The sequence below is a fragment of the Papaver somniferum genome, chromosome 9 (genome assembly GCF_003573695.1).
Source record: "Papaver somniferum cultivar HN1 chromosome 9, ASM357369v1, whole genome shotgun sequence".
Classification (NCBI taxonomy): Eukaryota; Viridiplantae; Streptophyta; class Magnoliopsida; order Ranunculales; family Papaveraceae; genus Papaver; species Papaver somniferum.
Window position 1 is genome coordinate 170,001,638 of NC_039366.1, and position 17,228 is coordinate 170,018,865.

Below are 17,228 nucleotides of genomic sequence, written 5' to 3' on the forward strand. Positions count from 1 at the left end.
GTTTACAAAGCTCAAAATTTGGTTTTTAAGGGATTGGACTTTTTGGAAAAATTTGGTTTTGTTGGGAAAAATTTGGTTTTGGCGGGAGACATTTGGTTTTAATGGGAAAAAAATTTTGGTTTTTAATGTGGGAGCAGAATAAAATTTGGTTTTTGAATTTGGGAGCAAGTAAATTTTTTTTTTTTTTTTTTTTTTTTTTTTTTAAATTATCCTATCATAAATTAGCACAACCCATAAAAACAACAATAATAATTACAAACCCATAAAAGAAAGAAAAAGAAGAAAAAGAAAAATTATTACAAGCCCAAATAAATAAAAAAATAAAGAAAAACAAAAATTATTACAAGCCCACAAATTAAAAATGGAAGCCCACAGGTTGGGTTCTCTTAATGGGTTTAGGCTTACCTTTGAAGCACAGCCCAGCTGTTCAGTTAGGTTGCAAAAGCCCAGTTGGGCTTTGGATCATCCTAAGCTTTGGCTTTTCTGAGGCCCAGTTGGGCTTTGGTTCACCTTCTGCAGCTTACAGCCCAGTTGGGCTTTGGTTCACTTTCTTCACCTTCTGCAGCTTACAGCCCAGTTGGGCTTTGGTTCAGCAAAGCTGCAAGTGCACAGGGTCAGTTGGCCTGGCACCAGGTGCAGCAGCTTTGGTTCAGCAACAGGTGCAACAGCTCACAGGATTCTTGGCCTGGCACCAGCAGGAGCACCACAGCAGCACAAGAGCATCAGCAGCAGCAGGTGGTTCAGTTCAGGGCTTGCAGGCGGGGCAGCAGCAACAAGGGTCAAGTTCTTACAACCCAGCAGCTTGGCAAGCTCAGCAGCAAGGTTAAGAAAGGTCTAGCAGCAACAGGCAACAGTTAGCTAGCTAGCTAGCAAAGGATAGCCAGCAACAAGACCTGCACCAGCAAACAAATGCAGAGAACAACAAACAAAGGTAGAACAAAAAAAATCAAAATTCAAAAAAAACAACAACAGCGCCGCTAACCGAGTCTCCGGCAGCGGCGCCAAAAACAGCACAACCTATCACAGGCTCATTTGGTTTAATTAGCTACCTGTCATTCCTAAAACAATGAAGCACATTCCTTCTTCCAGAGAGGTCTCAAATGGAAGACTTATCAACCAACTTCACTAACTCACCCCTAGTATAAGCTGTCTTCTTACAGCACAACCTATCACAGGCTCATTTGGTTTAATTAGCTTCCTGTCATTCCTAAAGCAATGAAGCACAATCAAGAACAACAACATGAACATGAATTATCATAACATATGATTATGAGTTTCATCAAAGCCCTAGTTATTAAATTATAACATGATGAACATTACTGAAAATAAACTACTACAACTTGGTGCACCGGCTACTCCGGGCATGTCTTTAACACAACCCAACAATACATATTTATACCCACAGACCCAATTTCCCAAAACTACAAAATTAGGGTTCTTCCCCAAAAATCAGTTGAATTAGGGTTACCTAATTTTTTGAAATTGATTCTTGAAATCGTCGACCCATGCTTTGTAATTGTTCCCTGACCTCTTCTCATGCGCCAATTGCAACTCTAGGTTACCTAATTCATCAGTTTTTCACGCCTAGGGATTCAGGCAAAGAAGCGTGAAAAAGTGAGAAAATAGGGAACTAGAGGGCTAGGGGGGAGATGGGTTTTGGTTGTTGGTCGATAGGGTGATGATGGTGGCGGAACTAGGGTGGCTGTGGCAGGGAGAAGGTGGTGGCGACAGTTGCAGGGAGAGGTGGTTTTGCAGCAGGGTAAGGTGGAGATGAAAGAGGTCGACTGAGTTTGGGGTAGGGGGCGTTTGGTAGAGGTGTAGGGTGTTTGGTACTGTAGTGTTGAGCGGTTTCAGCGAGGGATGACGTTTCGCGATCTGGTCTGTGGGATGTGACGATGGTAGGTGGATCCAACGGTGAGATGGGAGGCTGTGGGTAGCGACCGTCGGATGGAGTAATGCAACGAAAAGGACGGCCCAAGATGGAGATGGGCGTTGCGATGTAAAGCGGGAGCTTCGGAGTTTGATGTGCGATGATGGAGCGACCGTAGGATGCTGAAATGCTTCGATCTGACGGCTGAAATCCGAGACGGGCTTGGATAGTGGAAATGGGTTTGAGAAAGGGCTTTGGGCCTTGGGTATGCCAATCCCATATCTTCTTTAAGGACAATTCTTCTTCTTCAAGCCCATTCCTAGCCTCTTGGTCTTATGCACAACGTTCTTCGCGGCTTCCTTGCGTAACTCCTCCCGGCTTTTCACTACTTTTCTGCTCTATTCCGCTCCGCAATTCATCCATACTTTATTTATTACCTAAAAATGCAAAATTAAGTAAGAAAAATATTTATTCTTGAAAACAATGAAAATACAGAATATGGGATAAAATGTAGAATTAATGCACAAAAGATGAGTTAAATGCCAAGAAAAATATATAGAAATATGCACTTTTTAGGACTCATCAGATACCAACCCACCAAAGGCGACTCAACCTAGAGGAGCAAACAAAGCACATCACGATCCAGACGAGACGGATTCAATATACAAGCCCTCCCAAAGCTACTACGACGAAGCATTTTCTAAAGATGCTCACAATGTGAACATGGTCATGGAACAAATGGAGAAAATGCGGAAGGAGATCCAAGGCTTAAAACTGGTCACGCAGGCGCGCGATTGGAAGAGGTACTACAGGAAGCAACTACGTCTCCGCTATCCTTTTGCATTTTGAGGGAGTCCATCCCTCCGAAATGCCCGATACCTACGTTCCAAGCATAAAATGGTACCTCCGATCCCGCAGCACACCTACGGTATTACACTCGTGTTCTTGCCCATTGGGAGAAAAACGAGGTAGTACTTTGCAGATACTTCCCAACAAGCTTAACAGGATCACACTAGCATGGTATGACAACTTACCAGCAAACTCAATTGACTCCTTCGAGCAATTGTCCACGGTGTTCTTGGAGACGTACATGTATAAAAAATCGACAAAGGCTGGGTTAGATAGGCTATTTGCTTTAGCCATCGGAACCCGCGAAACACTGATGCAGTACACAGACAGATGGCAAAAGACATGCCAAGCAATTGGGAAAGTCAATCCAGAAATTAGCATAAACTTCTATAAGTACGGACTTGACAGAACCTCAGCCATCTTCGTGGAGCTCCACAACAAAGCCTTAGATTCTGAAGGCGAGCTCAGAGTTGTCCAAGACCGATACATCAGACTCGAAGAAATCCAGAAGGACAACCCCAGGGCACAAACAAAGACAATAGCAGCTCCGCAAAGGACCAACTCTCTGGAACCAATTCCGGAGATACCTAAGCGACACAACGAAGCAGGGGAAGAGCCAGCTCTCGAGACAAGCGATCCAAACACCAAGATGGAAAAAGAGGCAAAGGAAGAGAAGAATTTGCAGATAAAGTGTACACGAAGCTGAATACAAATTTTTCTCACATCCTCAGCAAGGAGGGAGCAAAGCCGGGCTTTCCTTACCCTAATACTAAGGGGAAGCAGCCTGACAGAACGAAGGAATCTAAGGAGTACTGCGCATACCACCAATACTATGGGCATACCACTGATTCATGCTACCACCTCCGCAATGTGATTCAAAGATTCATTGATGAAGGTAAATTCATGGAGTACGTACAACTGCAGCCAACAGAGACGGAGGACATCCCAAAGAAAAGGGTTGAACAACCCCAGGATGGGAAATACATCAACATGATCACCTTCTCCAGCGGAGGTCAAGAAGAGATGCTCGAAGATATCCTCGAATTAGCTCGAAACAGAAAGAAGGTCGATACCCACGAAGTATTCAAGCTAAGCGGACCACCTTCTAGCACTTGGGAGGACTGGATGGCTACACCATTAACCTTTTCAACAAAAGATGTCAACCAAGAAGTGTAAATGCACAACGATCCACTGGTACACGCAGGACCCTTAGTAACCAGCACACGCTTCTGCGTGGTAGAAGCACCTTCGCCCTACAATGTGATCATGGGCAGACTATGGGTCCATAGATTACGAGGAACAACTTCAACGTATCATCAGTACCTACGCTTCCCCACACCTATGGGAGAAATTGAGATCAAAGGTGACCAGCAATACGCGAGGCTAAGCAATTTAGCAGAAATACGACTCAACGAAGAAAGAGCTACTGCTCAGCAGCATAAAAGAAAGAGGCGTAAAGCAAATACTAAGGAAGTGCAGAACGCAGCACCCTTCGCACACAAGGACACCTCCGCACACAAGGATGTCTCAGCACCAGAAGCAAACACCGCCACCAATCCAGGTGCAGACGTCTCCACCAAATAACAATTACATAAAATCACTCCTCACATCTCCTCGCCAATTGAACCAACAAAGAAAATCAACATCGGAACGGAGACAGAACCAAAGATGTTAATCATCAGAACGTTGCTTGAAGATAAAGAGGAAGTGCATATACAAATGTTACTAAAGGAATACGCAGATGTCTTTGCATGGTCAATGGAAGACATGCTAGGAATTGATCCGAACTTGGTCTCACACCACCTTCGTCTCAAACCAGAGATACCACCATTCAAGCAACGCATACGTAAGGTGGCGGACATCTACCATGAAGGGGTAGAAAAGGAATTGCAGAAGTTACTTAAAGCAGGATTTATACGAGAAGTCAAATATCCCACGTGGATATCCAACATGGTCATCGTTCCAAAAAAGAACGGAGGCGTACGCATTTGCATTGATTTCAGCAATCTTAACAAAGCGTGCCCCAAAGACAGTTACCCACTGTCAAATATCGACCAACTGGTCAATGCAACAGATGGTCATCAAAGATTATCCTTCATGGATGGATACTCAGGTTATAACCAAATAGCCTTTGCAGAAGAAGATCAGGAGCACACTGCGTTCTTTACCCCACGAGGCTTGTATTGCTATACAAGGATGCCTTTTGGACTAAAAAACATGGGGGCAACATACCAACGATTAGTAGACAAAATCTTCAAGCCATGGATAGGCAAGATACTGGAGGTCTACGTAGACGACATGCTTGTCAAAAGAAAAGAAGCAAAAAACCATCTCTCAGACCTAAGGGAGGTATTTGAAGCTATGAGAAAATTTTACATGAAGGTAAACCCAGACAAATGTACGTTCGGAGTTACCTCAGGAAAATTCTTAGGCTACTTGGTCACCAAACGAGGAATCGAAGTAGATCCTGAAAGGGTCAGAGCAATAATGGAGATGCCATCCCCGCAAACGCTAAAAGGAGTACAAAAGCTAAACGGAATTTTAGCTTCCATGGGAAGATTCATATCCAGGTCGTCAGATAAGTGCAAAGCGTTCTTCGATACGCTAAGGAAAGGAAGCAGGTTTACATGGACCAAAGAGTGTGAGCAAGCTCTTCACAAGATCAAGGAATACTTAGCATCAGTACCCATCCTGCAAAAGCCGGAGCCAGGTGAGACACTCACCCTATACCTAGCAGCAACGAGACGATTGTAAGCGCAGTATTGGTAAGAGACCAAGGGCAAGGAGAAAAGCCCATATACTATGTTAGCAAGACACTCAGTTCGGCGGAGCGTAACTACACCAAGGTGGAGCAACTCATATATGCCTTAGTAGTAGCAACAAAAAAGCTAAGGATATATTTCGATGCGCACACCATCAGAGTTTTCACAAAAGCTCAGATAAGCCAAATCCTTGACAGCACGGAGAAGATCGGAAGAGTGGCAAAATGGAATGCCATGATCAAACAGTTCCATATAATCTTCGAAACCAGGAAAGCGGAGAAATCAAATCACAATCTTGGCAGACTTCTTGGCGGACTTACCTCTAAACGACGAAGCGGAGATAGACGACATTCCAGGAATGGAGGAAGAAAAGCCGGAACCAGAAGACCTCTTGGAACCGCAGAACGCACGAAGGTGGGAAATATTCGTAGACGGCTCCTCAAACGAGAAGGAGCAGGCATAGGGATCGTGATAACGACCCCTACTGGAGACCGACTCATCTATGCATTCAGGTTAGAATTCGAGCAATACACCAATAACATCACGGAGTATGAGGCAGTCATACATGGCCTACGATTGGCACAGAGTTGGGCTTGTCAGATGTTCGTTTAACTAGTGACTCGCAGCTGGTCATTAGAAAATAGAACTCAAGTATCAAACTTTGGATCCAATACTATCTTCGTACCTAAAGCTGGCACAGGAGCATGCGGCGAAGATCAACAACGTCGTGTTTAGGCACGTCTGCCGAAAAGACAACAGACACGCAGATGCCTTAGCATTCATATCATCAATGCTGAAGGAAAAAATACTACCTCAATCCAAATTGGGAGAATTTATGAACCTTCGATAGATGGATTAACCTCCGCTACCGAAGGTACCTTAGCTGTCCAAACCAGGGCTATGAGGGAAGCAGAAAAAGAAGACGAAAGAATGGAGGAACCAGACAATGAAGCCGAGGAGTCTGACGAAGATAAACCCATGTCAGATGAAAACAATGAAGATGAAGCTGAGGACGATTGGAGAATTCCAATTCACCAATACCTCGACAAAGGTACTTTACCAGCAGATGTCAAGGAGGCACGAAAACTCACGTCAAAAGCAGCAATGTACAGCCTGCGAGACGGGGTATTGTATAGAAGGTCATTTCTTGGACCTTTGATGCGATGCCTCTCACAAACCGAAGGTAAAAGGATATTGCATGATATACACAGCGGAGAGGCCGCAATCATAGCGGAAGAAGGTCACTAGCAATCAAAGCTAAAATGCAAGGGTACTATTGGCTGAGCATGGACGAAGATGCGAAGAATGTAGCAAGGCGTTGTGAAAGATGCCAATGCTACGCAAGAAAAATCAGAGCGCCAGCAACGGAGCTTAACTCAGTCATCATGCCCTTGGCCATTCGCCAAATGGGGTGTTGATATCGTTGGACCTTTGATAGAAGGGTCGTCAAAAAGAAGATATCTTATTGTAGCTACGGATTACTTCACCAAATGGGTGGAAGCAAGGGCTTTGGCAAGAATTAGGGACACGGATGTCTTCAAGTTCTTGTTCGAGCAAATCATCTGCAGGTTCGGAATACCAGCAGCCATAGTCTCTGACAATGGCAAACAATTGGAGGGAAAGAACATAGATATGCTCTTTAACGCCTTCAACATTCAGAAAAACAAGTCCACTCCGATATACCCTAAGAGCAATGGACAAGCGGAGGCCACTAACAAGACGATAGCGATGAACTTAAGAAGAAGAATGGGGCATACAAGAAGAGATGGTGCGAACAGCTACACAATGTCCTATGGGCCTACCGCACTACAAGAAGGGAAGCCACGGGAGAATCTCCGTTCTTACTAACCTACGGAGCCGAAGCAGTCATTCCAACGGAGATAATACTGCCAACGACAAAAACAGAAGCGTGGGAAAAGAACCTAACAACTGACCTCATGCTAGAAAAGCTCGACGACCTCGAAGAAAGGCGGGAAGTAGCTTTGCAAAGGATGGTGAATTATCAGCGAAGGCTAGCTCGTGAATACAACAAGCGGGTAATCCCTAGAAACTTTGTGGTAGAAGAATATGTGTTACGTCAAACACCACCATACCAAAGGAAGAAGGAATGGGGAAAGCTAGCTCCAACGTGGGACGGACCCTACATCATACACGACATTGCTGGGAAAGGTTCATACTACCTAAGGAACCTCAAAGGGGAGGTATTACAAACCCCTGGAACGCAATGTACCTAAAGAAGTATTACCCGTAAGAGAATGGTTATCACTCAGGAGAAGAAGGGAAGGGGCGGAAGCCCACCATGTTCTATCCCTGATCAAAGGTATTATAAACCTAACTAATCAATGAAAGAAACTTTTTGCTAAGAGAAAGTGTATGTTGATTAAAACAAAGTGGGTTAGAATAGACACCCTCCGTCAGAATTGACGATGAGACAAGGCACGACACTGCGCATATGTCAATCTCGGATCCTAAGGGCAAACGAATCCCTCCAAAAGGCAAATAATAAGCAATATATCCCATAAAGAGAGATACCTTGTCGAAGTAAAGCAGCAATCACGCTGAACGCGTAGGGTTACAGGAAAAATTTCCCACGTAGGAACCCTCGCCACCACGGTACCTTCTGGCCAAAGGATACTAACGTAGGACGATGAATGTTCCACCAAAGGTTAAAAAGATAAAAATACCTTAGCACCTAGTGATGACTCGAACGTGCAAATAATTAGACACAATACGTCTAATATATATATATATATGAATTTAAAGGTACCATAATAGAGTTACCAAAAGAAGACTAACGCACCCCAAAAGTTGCAGGTGACAAAGGTCCGACAGTTACAAATAACGAGCATTGTTTCAAAAGAAAGGAGACAACGAAGGCCCCTCAGCTGGGGGCATAATACAACAAAGGAGTTCGGTTAAAAACGAAGTCAGCATAACACAATCAAGGATAAGGAAGACGAGGAAAGGTGACACCCTCCGCTTGGAGCTCAGCCTCCGCAAAAGCATTGTTGATATAATCGATGGCAGAACGCTTAAACCGCGCCTCCATCTCAGAAGCCTGAGCTGACAGATCAGAAGCCGACTTCTGACGAAGCTCCCTAAGCTGAGCACTGAGTTGATCGTTAGCTCGCTGAAGAGCCTCAGCCTTAAATTTAGCAGCAGCATCAAACTGGCGAGATATTTCCAACTGGGATATCTGACCCTCGAGGTTGCTGATCTTAGCATTTGCACCCACCAGCTGCTCTTGGAGACCTACGGATACGAAGGATATTAGAGACAATGCAAAAACTAAAGATACGAGGAATACTACGAAGGGAATAGTCATCCTAACCTACCCCGGATGGATATGGACTCTTCTAAACTATGCTGAGCTTCAGCAAGGTCCACCTCAGCCGTATCAAGATCATCCAAAAGGGTATCCCTTTCAGTCCGAAGATCGTCAACATCTATGCGGAGCGACGCATTCTCAGAAGAAGCTCGGTACACATTCTCTAACTCTTCAAATCTTTTTACTAAGGATGCATGAGACATAGAAGAAGGCACGGAGCCGGCGTCGACAAGTTTGTTCTTAAGGGAGCAGACCTCGGAGGTCAATACATTACGCTCTGCAGTGACCTTGGCTAAAGAAGCGCAAGCATCTTCAAAATCAGCATGATATTTCTTACGAATAACTTCTTGAGCAGAGAGACGTTTCTCAACTAAGGCAATATCCTCCTTTTGCTTTAAAATAAGACCTTTTTCCATCTAAGGGCTTCGTCACACTCCTTACGAAGCGCAGCCATCTGCTTCACTAAATCAGCATTATGGGCAGACTCAAGGGAAAGCTGGGCCTCATTATGAACGGTCACATTCATCAACCTATCAGACTTCTTTTGGTAATACCAGACGTCGGAGGTTAGCTTAGCCACTTGATCTTGGAGATATCTAAGTTCACTAGAACTACTGGCTGGCAGACGAAGGTTGTCTCAGAACCAAGCAACCACAAAGTAAAGAAACAAGCTAAGGAGAAGGAAAAAACTAACCAATAGATTTGGAGGACTCAGTGGCTAAGGCAGAATCAGCAGCTTTACGACCCTCCTCGGCAACCTTAGCAGCGTTATTAGCTCTCTCAAGAGCCAATAAGCAAGCTTCCAGAGACCTCTGCGTCTTCCTCAGGTCACCCTCCAACGAAGATATCCTAGCAATTGAAGCAGCATCACTAGACGAAGGCTGCTGAGCAATAGCAAGGGCATAGTCTTGACGAGCACGCTCCAGCAGGGCACTCAGATGAGTACACTTAGCCCTATATACCTTAAACAAGGTATAACTAACATCGATTTGCTTGCAGAGCTGCAAACAAGGCAGTATGAGAGCAGGCGAGGGAGTAAATCGAGAAGAAAGGCGACAAAGTAAGAATCACTTACCGAGAATGCTGAGAGACGAGGAGAAAGAGGCGTAGGTATCCATAAAAGCTTCCATTTCTTGAATGTTACCCCGGCGGATCTCACCAAAGCTTTGAATAGAGCGAAGACAATCAGGATCAAAGAACAAGTCTTTGGCAGCACGGTACTGAGCAGACAAGACATCCAACTGCGAAGCTATCTCAAAAGAACTACCAAGATGATGATGGTCAACTCCAACAGCAAAGGGACCCTTGGAATTACGAAGGATGGCCTCAAGAATAGCATCATAGCTACCTAAGCTCAAGCTCTCCGACATTTGACCTTGGTTAGACTCAGCAACTGCACCCTCGTTCGTTTGCACGCGAGCAAGGGGCACGACAGTTGAACCCTCACCACGACGGGGGAATGGCATGGTGCAAGAGCTAGGAACATAAGGAATAGCCTGAGAGCCTCCCAATTCCATATCACCAGCAGAAGGAAGATTTCCCAGTATGGCCCAGTCTGATGACGAAGGTAGAACTCCAACAGCTTTGCTAGCAGGGGCAGTAGAAACAGACCGAGCACTCCCTAGTGAAGCAGGAGCAGCATCGAAGGAGAAGCTGGCTAGTGAAATCACAACCTTCTTCTTCTGCTGAGAATCTGAGCTACCATCCCTCGCCGAAGGGGCAACAGACTTAGCAAATGAACCGCTAGATTGGAGAGAAGTAGCGGGAGACGAAGGAAGGCTCTTCGAAGCTACAACAGCAGCTCCAGCAGTAGCAGAAATGGTGGGAAAAGCCTTGCAGGAAGCATAAAGCGAAGGAATCTTCAAATACAACGTCAGCGCAGGCGCTTGAATACTAACATGCTCGATCAACTGAGGACCGACACCAGCAGGTAAGTTCTCACCCTCAACGGAAGCATCTCGGACTGGGTTAGGGATATCCTTGGCAAAATCCTCTTCAATGTCATCCAAGTGAGGACTAAAGCCAGTATCCTCGATATCCTCCATATCTTCGTCAACGTGTTCCTCAACGGCGGCCTTAGGGCCATCATCCAAGGCATCAACATCAACCACGATCTTCAGTTTTCCCTTCCTCTGAGAAGACTGCAAAGAAACACATGCGACAGCTAAGAATCAGGGGGAAGGTACTAAGAAATATATAAACACAAAGGTATGATCCTTACCTCCACAGGTGTACCAGACGAAGTCTTCCTCTTCCTAGTCCTGGTGGCCACGGATTACCAGCAAAGCCTTGAGCAGTCCCAGCAGAAGAAGCAGGGGCATACTGGAAGCCATCGAAATAAATATGCTAAAGTTAGCAAAGATACCATAGCAGACGAAGCTATCTAAGCAGGACAAAGGCGCTACAACAAGGGTACCTCGTGAGAAGCAGCAGGATTGAAAACCCAAGGCTGATAACCATCTTACTTCTCAGGCAGAGAACGAGCTGATTGAGGAACCGAAGGGTCCGCAGTGGTAAAACCATAGGCCCAATGACCAACCACACGAAGGGGAGTACGAGCCCAGCGGTCATCATGATCAAGACGAATGCGGTCAGACTTTGGAAAAGACAGCCTAGCGGAGTATGAGATCGTAGTCAAACCGGTCTTGTCAATTTCCTCCAGCAAACGAAGGATGTTACCTTCTCTAATCTGCCTAGCAGCAACATGGATGCGACGAGGGCCAACGCTCCAAGGAACAAGGTTAGTCTTTTGCATAACATCATCATAGGTGGCATTGAAGTTGGCGGGAGTATAGTCTTCTCGCTTAGATCTCCCCTCAGCAAAGGGATCATAAGACTCCTTGGTGGTCTTGCCCATACTACGATACCAACACTCACGAAGGGCACGCTAGTAATTACCAGTATACGGATAGATTCCTCGAACTTGAGTCTTTTTCGCCGGGTCATCCCTAGTGGATAAGACATCATGATAGAAAGAATCCTTTCTACTATAAAGAGGAAGAAACATACCAGCGGCCAGCTGACCAATACTAATCAAAAGGTTGTTCTCATCGTAAGGAAAATCTCGAATGAGAGACTCACTGAGGACATCAGGGCCGTTAATAAAAAAGATCTCAAACTTGTGAAGACGAAAGTTCTTTGCAATCTCAGCAAGGGAAAAGTGATCGTAGCCATCTTTGTCATGTAATTGAAGCCTCTGCAGCTCATAATGATGATGATGATGAGGAGGAGGAAGATCTTCAACATCAAACTCTTCAGCCCCAGACTCCGCGGCCTCCTCAGCAACCGTAGATATATCAGCAATCGCAGGCACATCAGTATCCTCAGGAGGAGGGGATGGCGTAGCATCAGGATGATTGATAGACGCATTTATGTGTCTAATTTTTCCTCAATGTTTCGTATTGTTAGTACTCATTTTCGTCCTTATTATGGTGTTTTGTGTGTTTGTAGGTATTTTTTGGAAATAAATATCATTGGAAAATTCGGCTCGAAAAGTTTCTCGGAGCACCCCGAAGGACATTTGCTATACAGACCCCCACTTTTGCTATGTGTCACCCACGGCTATGTGTAGCCCATTTTTCCACAGCACCCATTTTTTATTCGGCACCCAGGACGTTGGATAAGGGCTAACCATCTTCTTCATTTCAAAAGTTATGTTTTGGCGGGAAATTTTTGGTTCCAATGTCAGAACCAGGGTTGCGAATTTGAGCTTGTTTCAGTGAGGCTAAAGAGCTGGAACAGTTTGGTATCTTCCTTTGAGCCTAACAGGATTGCTTTGGGTCTTTGGTTCGATGGATTTTGGCTAAAACTCGAGTTAGAAGAAAACAGGGAGGTTTGTTTGGCCTAGAAGACATTCACGGGAAATAACGTGAAGATAATGTTCTTGCATGATTTTTACTTCACCAGGGACTCATTCTGAGCGTGTTTGGAGCATCACTGAGATTAACAAGGAAGGTCGGACAACTGAAAATGCATGATTGTGAAAGAAAGGAAAGAAAATATCTCCAAAATATTTTCTTTTACTGCAGAATATTGGAAGGATTTTCCGGAGTAATGAGCGAAGATTCTTGTCCTTGTTGAGTATAAATATCCTATTAGGGTATCACTGAAGGGTGACAGAGAGAATTGGGAGGATTTAGAACATCTCAGAGGCGAGAAATTGAAAGTTGCAGAGAGTCACCATTTCTGTTGCTGCATAGCTGAAGAACACGAAGAACAGACCAGCAAAGACAATCGTTTTTCTACAGTGATAACGACTCACAGCCGAGGGTCGTACCTCAGAGGCAGACTTATTTGCTACAGTATCAGTGACACATACTGTGGGTCGTTCTGGTTGGTAACACATATAACTGTTACAAACCCGGTTTTAATTATATTTCTCCCTTTTCATCATTTGTAAACCATTTTTGAGCAATAATAATGAATTTCGAGCGTGTTTCCAACATGGTGATGTGTTAATTCTCTCACAACCAAGGCAATGAGGAAGCTATTTACGCATGAATAATTTGGTAACTATTATATTTTCTCTAATATTTAATTATAATTCACTCAATCACTGCTTTTGCAGAGTTTTTAATTGTTTGCATAATTTTCTTCATTAGTTGTGATTCAATTAGATAGGTTATGCTTTGATTAGATAATCTATGCTTAGGGGATACAATTAATTTTTGAGAATTTGCCTGATTATTTTTGAGTTAAGAAAATAAGGGACTTAAAGATAATTAGAGTTTTGGATTATTTATCATCATTCATTCATGTGTAATAGTGAAATCAGTGTCTTGGTTATTTTCTCATATCTTGAAATCAAATTTTGAGTTAAGTTTTCTTTAATTTTTAAGTCTAAATTCTTTTGCTTTCACAAGTCTCAACGAACCTTTTTACTACAACTCAATTGAAAATCAGACCAATTTTTGGCGCCGCCGACGACGGACTTGTCTTTAGGCTAGAGTTTTTAGATTTTTTTTTTTTTTACTTTGTTCTATTTTACGTTTCTTTGGTATTTGTCTTTTCATTACATATTTTTGGAATTTGGAGCGAAAGAAAAAGAAGTTTCCAAAGCTGTTGGTGATTACTTAAAGATTTGGAATCAAAAGACGAAGCGAAAAGAACAATAAAAAAAAAGAGAGAGAGAGAGAGAATTTTACTAGATTGTATTAGGAATCTTTTATTTTTGTAATTTTCTTTTTCTTTTGCACTTTATTTTTGGACTTTCTTTTGGACTTTGGACAATTGGACTTTCTTTTATTTTTTTTTAACCCTAAGGAATGGTAGTATTTCAAATATTAAATTGTTTGCAGAGAAGGACGGCGATTACGATATCGCCTCGGCCCCTCGGGTTCGCACATGACATATGAGTCGTGGCCCGAGTCGACTTCAGCGGTTCATCCCTCGTCTGGAATGGGAGGTAAGCTTGTCGAAACACTCGCGAATCCTCTGCTAGCGAGTTACTGTATTCCTTCGTTTGCATATATGTCGAGGAACTGAATATGGCTGCTTTAATTTCCTAGTAAAGGGCAAGGACTGGCCATACAAGATAAGGGTTCGGATTTCATCACCGTTCTCTTCTTGCCCGCCTTAGGAAAACGATACTTATCGCGAACCTAAGCTTTAAAATTTGGAATAGAACGAGACCTATAGGGTAACGAACTTAGTAGGAAAGTCGTTCGAAAAATATTGGTTACCCTTTTAAGCATACTTCGAAGTTCATGATGGTTTCTGCGAGTTGAATGCGTGACTGTGCCGCCTTGTAATACCGGTGAGGCATTGGGTATCAAAGCTCCACTGAGCTTCCCTCGCCTCTATTCAACTTACTTTGACTCAGATTGATTCCAGAGGGGTTTGCTTAAATTGTAACGAATTCCCTTTCGAAAGATTAGAAGCTGGTCTAGAAACAATCTAAGTGGAGCCATCATGCTTTTTGTTTGCTAGAAATCAGTAGGTTTGCTGTGGTGGAGTCAGCCTTGTTTGTGTTTGCTTAGATATTCCCTTCCTTTTAGGATTTTTCTTTGTATTTTTGTTTTTCTAGTGTATGCCCGAGGTCATTAGAGAGCGGGCTTGGAAAAGAAACACTCTAGGTCGTTTGATTAGTGACAAACCTAGTAGTTCTTCTTGTGAAGGCGGGGAGATCGAAGACTCTTCTTTTGAGAGCCCTGTCTTTGGAAATTTCAGCTTTGAAAACTTGACAATCAGTGAAGAAAGTACTCCTAATCCTTTGGTAGTGCCAGAAATGGCAACTTTGAAAGCTCTGTTAAACCCAACTAGGACCTCTCGTCCGTCTTGTATCAAGTTAGCTGAAACCGAGGCAAATTATGAACTGAAACCTGGGACTTTACAGATGCTCCCAATATTTTTAGGAAAAGAGAATGAGAACCCCTATTTTCATGTTAGGGAATTTGAGGAAGTTTGTAGCACTCTGAAAATTAAAAATCTAAGTGATGATGCGTTGAAACTTAGGTTATTCCTCTTTTCCTTAAAAGATAAATCCAAATCTTGGATGTATAGTTTGGCATCTGAGTCAATTGAAACCTATGACCAACTTACTTCTGCCTTTATACATAAGTATTTCCCAAGGCATAAAACATCGTCTATTAGGACACAAATCTGTACTTTTGCCCAACAAGAGGGAGAATCTTTATGTAGGTACTTAGAAAGGTTCAATGACTTGATATCTCAATGTCCTCATCATGGTTTGGAGAAGGTTAGGTTAGTTCAGATCCTCTACGAGGGTTTAGATTATTCAACAACAACCATGGTTGAGTCCTTATGCACAGGTGGGTTTGAGAATAAAACTGTTGATGAAGCGATGACATTTTTGAATGAAATCGCCGATAAGACCCAACAATGGGAAAATAGTAGGGAACCCAGAAAACAATTCTTCTAAATAGAGGAAATGTTAATAGGGGTAGAAGGAACTTATGAGTCAGATGCCAAAATAGCAGCTATAGCCAAAAGGTTAGAAGCCTTAGAATTAGGTCATTCTAGTGGTAGTAGTGGAAGAAATGAGCCTTTTTGGGAAGGCCTTTGTGAAATACTGAAATTTCTCTTCGGGTTTAACTAAACCCTCTAGTCAAACTCTGCCCTAAGAGTGCTTAACACTGACATCTTTTCTAAACATTTTTAGGTGACCTCAAGATTTATAGTTCATTCTCCGATTAGAATTTTTTTTTTTTGCCTTAATCTAAAACCACTGGGTGCCTAATAGCTAACCATGCAGCTGTCCACGTTTCAATGCACGTGTCGATCATTGGACCTGTCAGTGTAAATGAGTAATTTTTGTATGTTAGAAAAGAAAAAAAAAACTTAAATATTAGGGGATTTCGTGTTATTCACGAGCCAGTTATCTCGTTTCTCTCCTGCAAATCGAAACCGAAAGAATTCAAAATCCTTCTTCCAGAAATTATTAGCTTTGCTAGATGAATCATGTTACAATGGTATTGTTATCGTGTATTCTGGAGTTTGGAACAACGAACAGGTAGGAGAAACTTCTTCTTCTAAATTTTAGGTTTTGATTTCACCATGCCATGGATCCCTATTCACAAGTGAATTTATTCTTTGATCGAACAAGGGGTAGTTTGTTATAATCTTGATGTTGTGTTTTATTAATTTGAGTTTTGATTTGTTGGAACTCCTTGGAAATTTTGCTTGCATAAACCTAACTTGAATTTCGAAGTTCGTTTTTCTGAAAAATAAAAACGTATGCACTGTTTGAAATGTAAAGTGAAATTCAGCCGTTGGATGTTTGTGATTTTTGGATATGTTACTGTTAGATATATCAGGAAAACTCGTTGAAATTTTCAGGATGATCGGATTTGGGGAAGTATCCTAAACTTCTGAATTACAGAGAACTATACTACAGAATTTTCTTAACTTGACAGAGTTTTGAGATTTAAATTGGGGTACTTAGAGTGCATGGATTTATTTGATTCTATGATATGAGGAACCCATTTTTGTGATGATTAGTTTGTAAAAAATCCAAAACATTGAATCATGGTAAGTATTCCAAGTAGAGACTCTCTACAGCTATGCCTTTAAGAAATTTTGGTATAATTTGAGAATGTAAATCAGTTCTAACTTGATCTTCAGCTGTTACTTCCTTTCAAAATTTATGAATACTATCCTTGTTATAGTGTTATCCTGTATGGAATTCATCCCTTTGGCAGGGGTTCATCTATCTTTACATTTTAAGTCGGATATAGAATGTTTTTGGTTAGTTCGTAGAGGTGTTTACGGTGACTTCAGATTTGTGAGTGAGTCTACTGTGTAAATGAAATGATTGCTAAGCTAACGAGATGCAGGGAATGCAAACTTTATGTTAACAGTAGCAATGGTTTTGTGGTTACTGTCCTAAGATTAGTTGATTAGATAGTTGTGGGATCTTCCTCTAAATTTTTAAGCTTGTTTTAACTAGATAAAATGCCTT

General features: G+C 42.7%; 1 long non-coding RNA gene across 1 annotated transcript; it reads left to right on the top strand.

The window, feature by feature from the left end:
* The first annotated feature begins 16,133 nt into the window (after nucleotides 1–16,133).
* LOC113314056 lies at nucleotides 16,134–16,940 on the top strand. The gene is made up of 2 exons (XR_003342236.1): nucleotides 16,134–16,280; nucleotides 16,607–16,940. It is a non-coding gene; the product is annotated as an uncharacterized LOC113314056 (long non-coding RNA).
* Nucleotides 16,941–17,228: the final 288 nt, after the last annotated feature.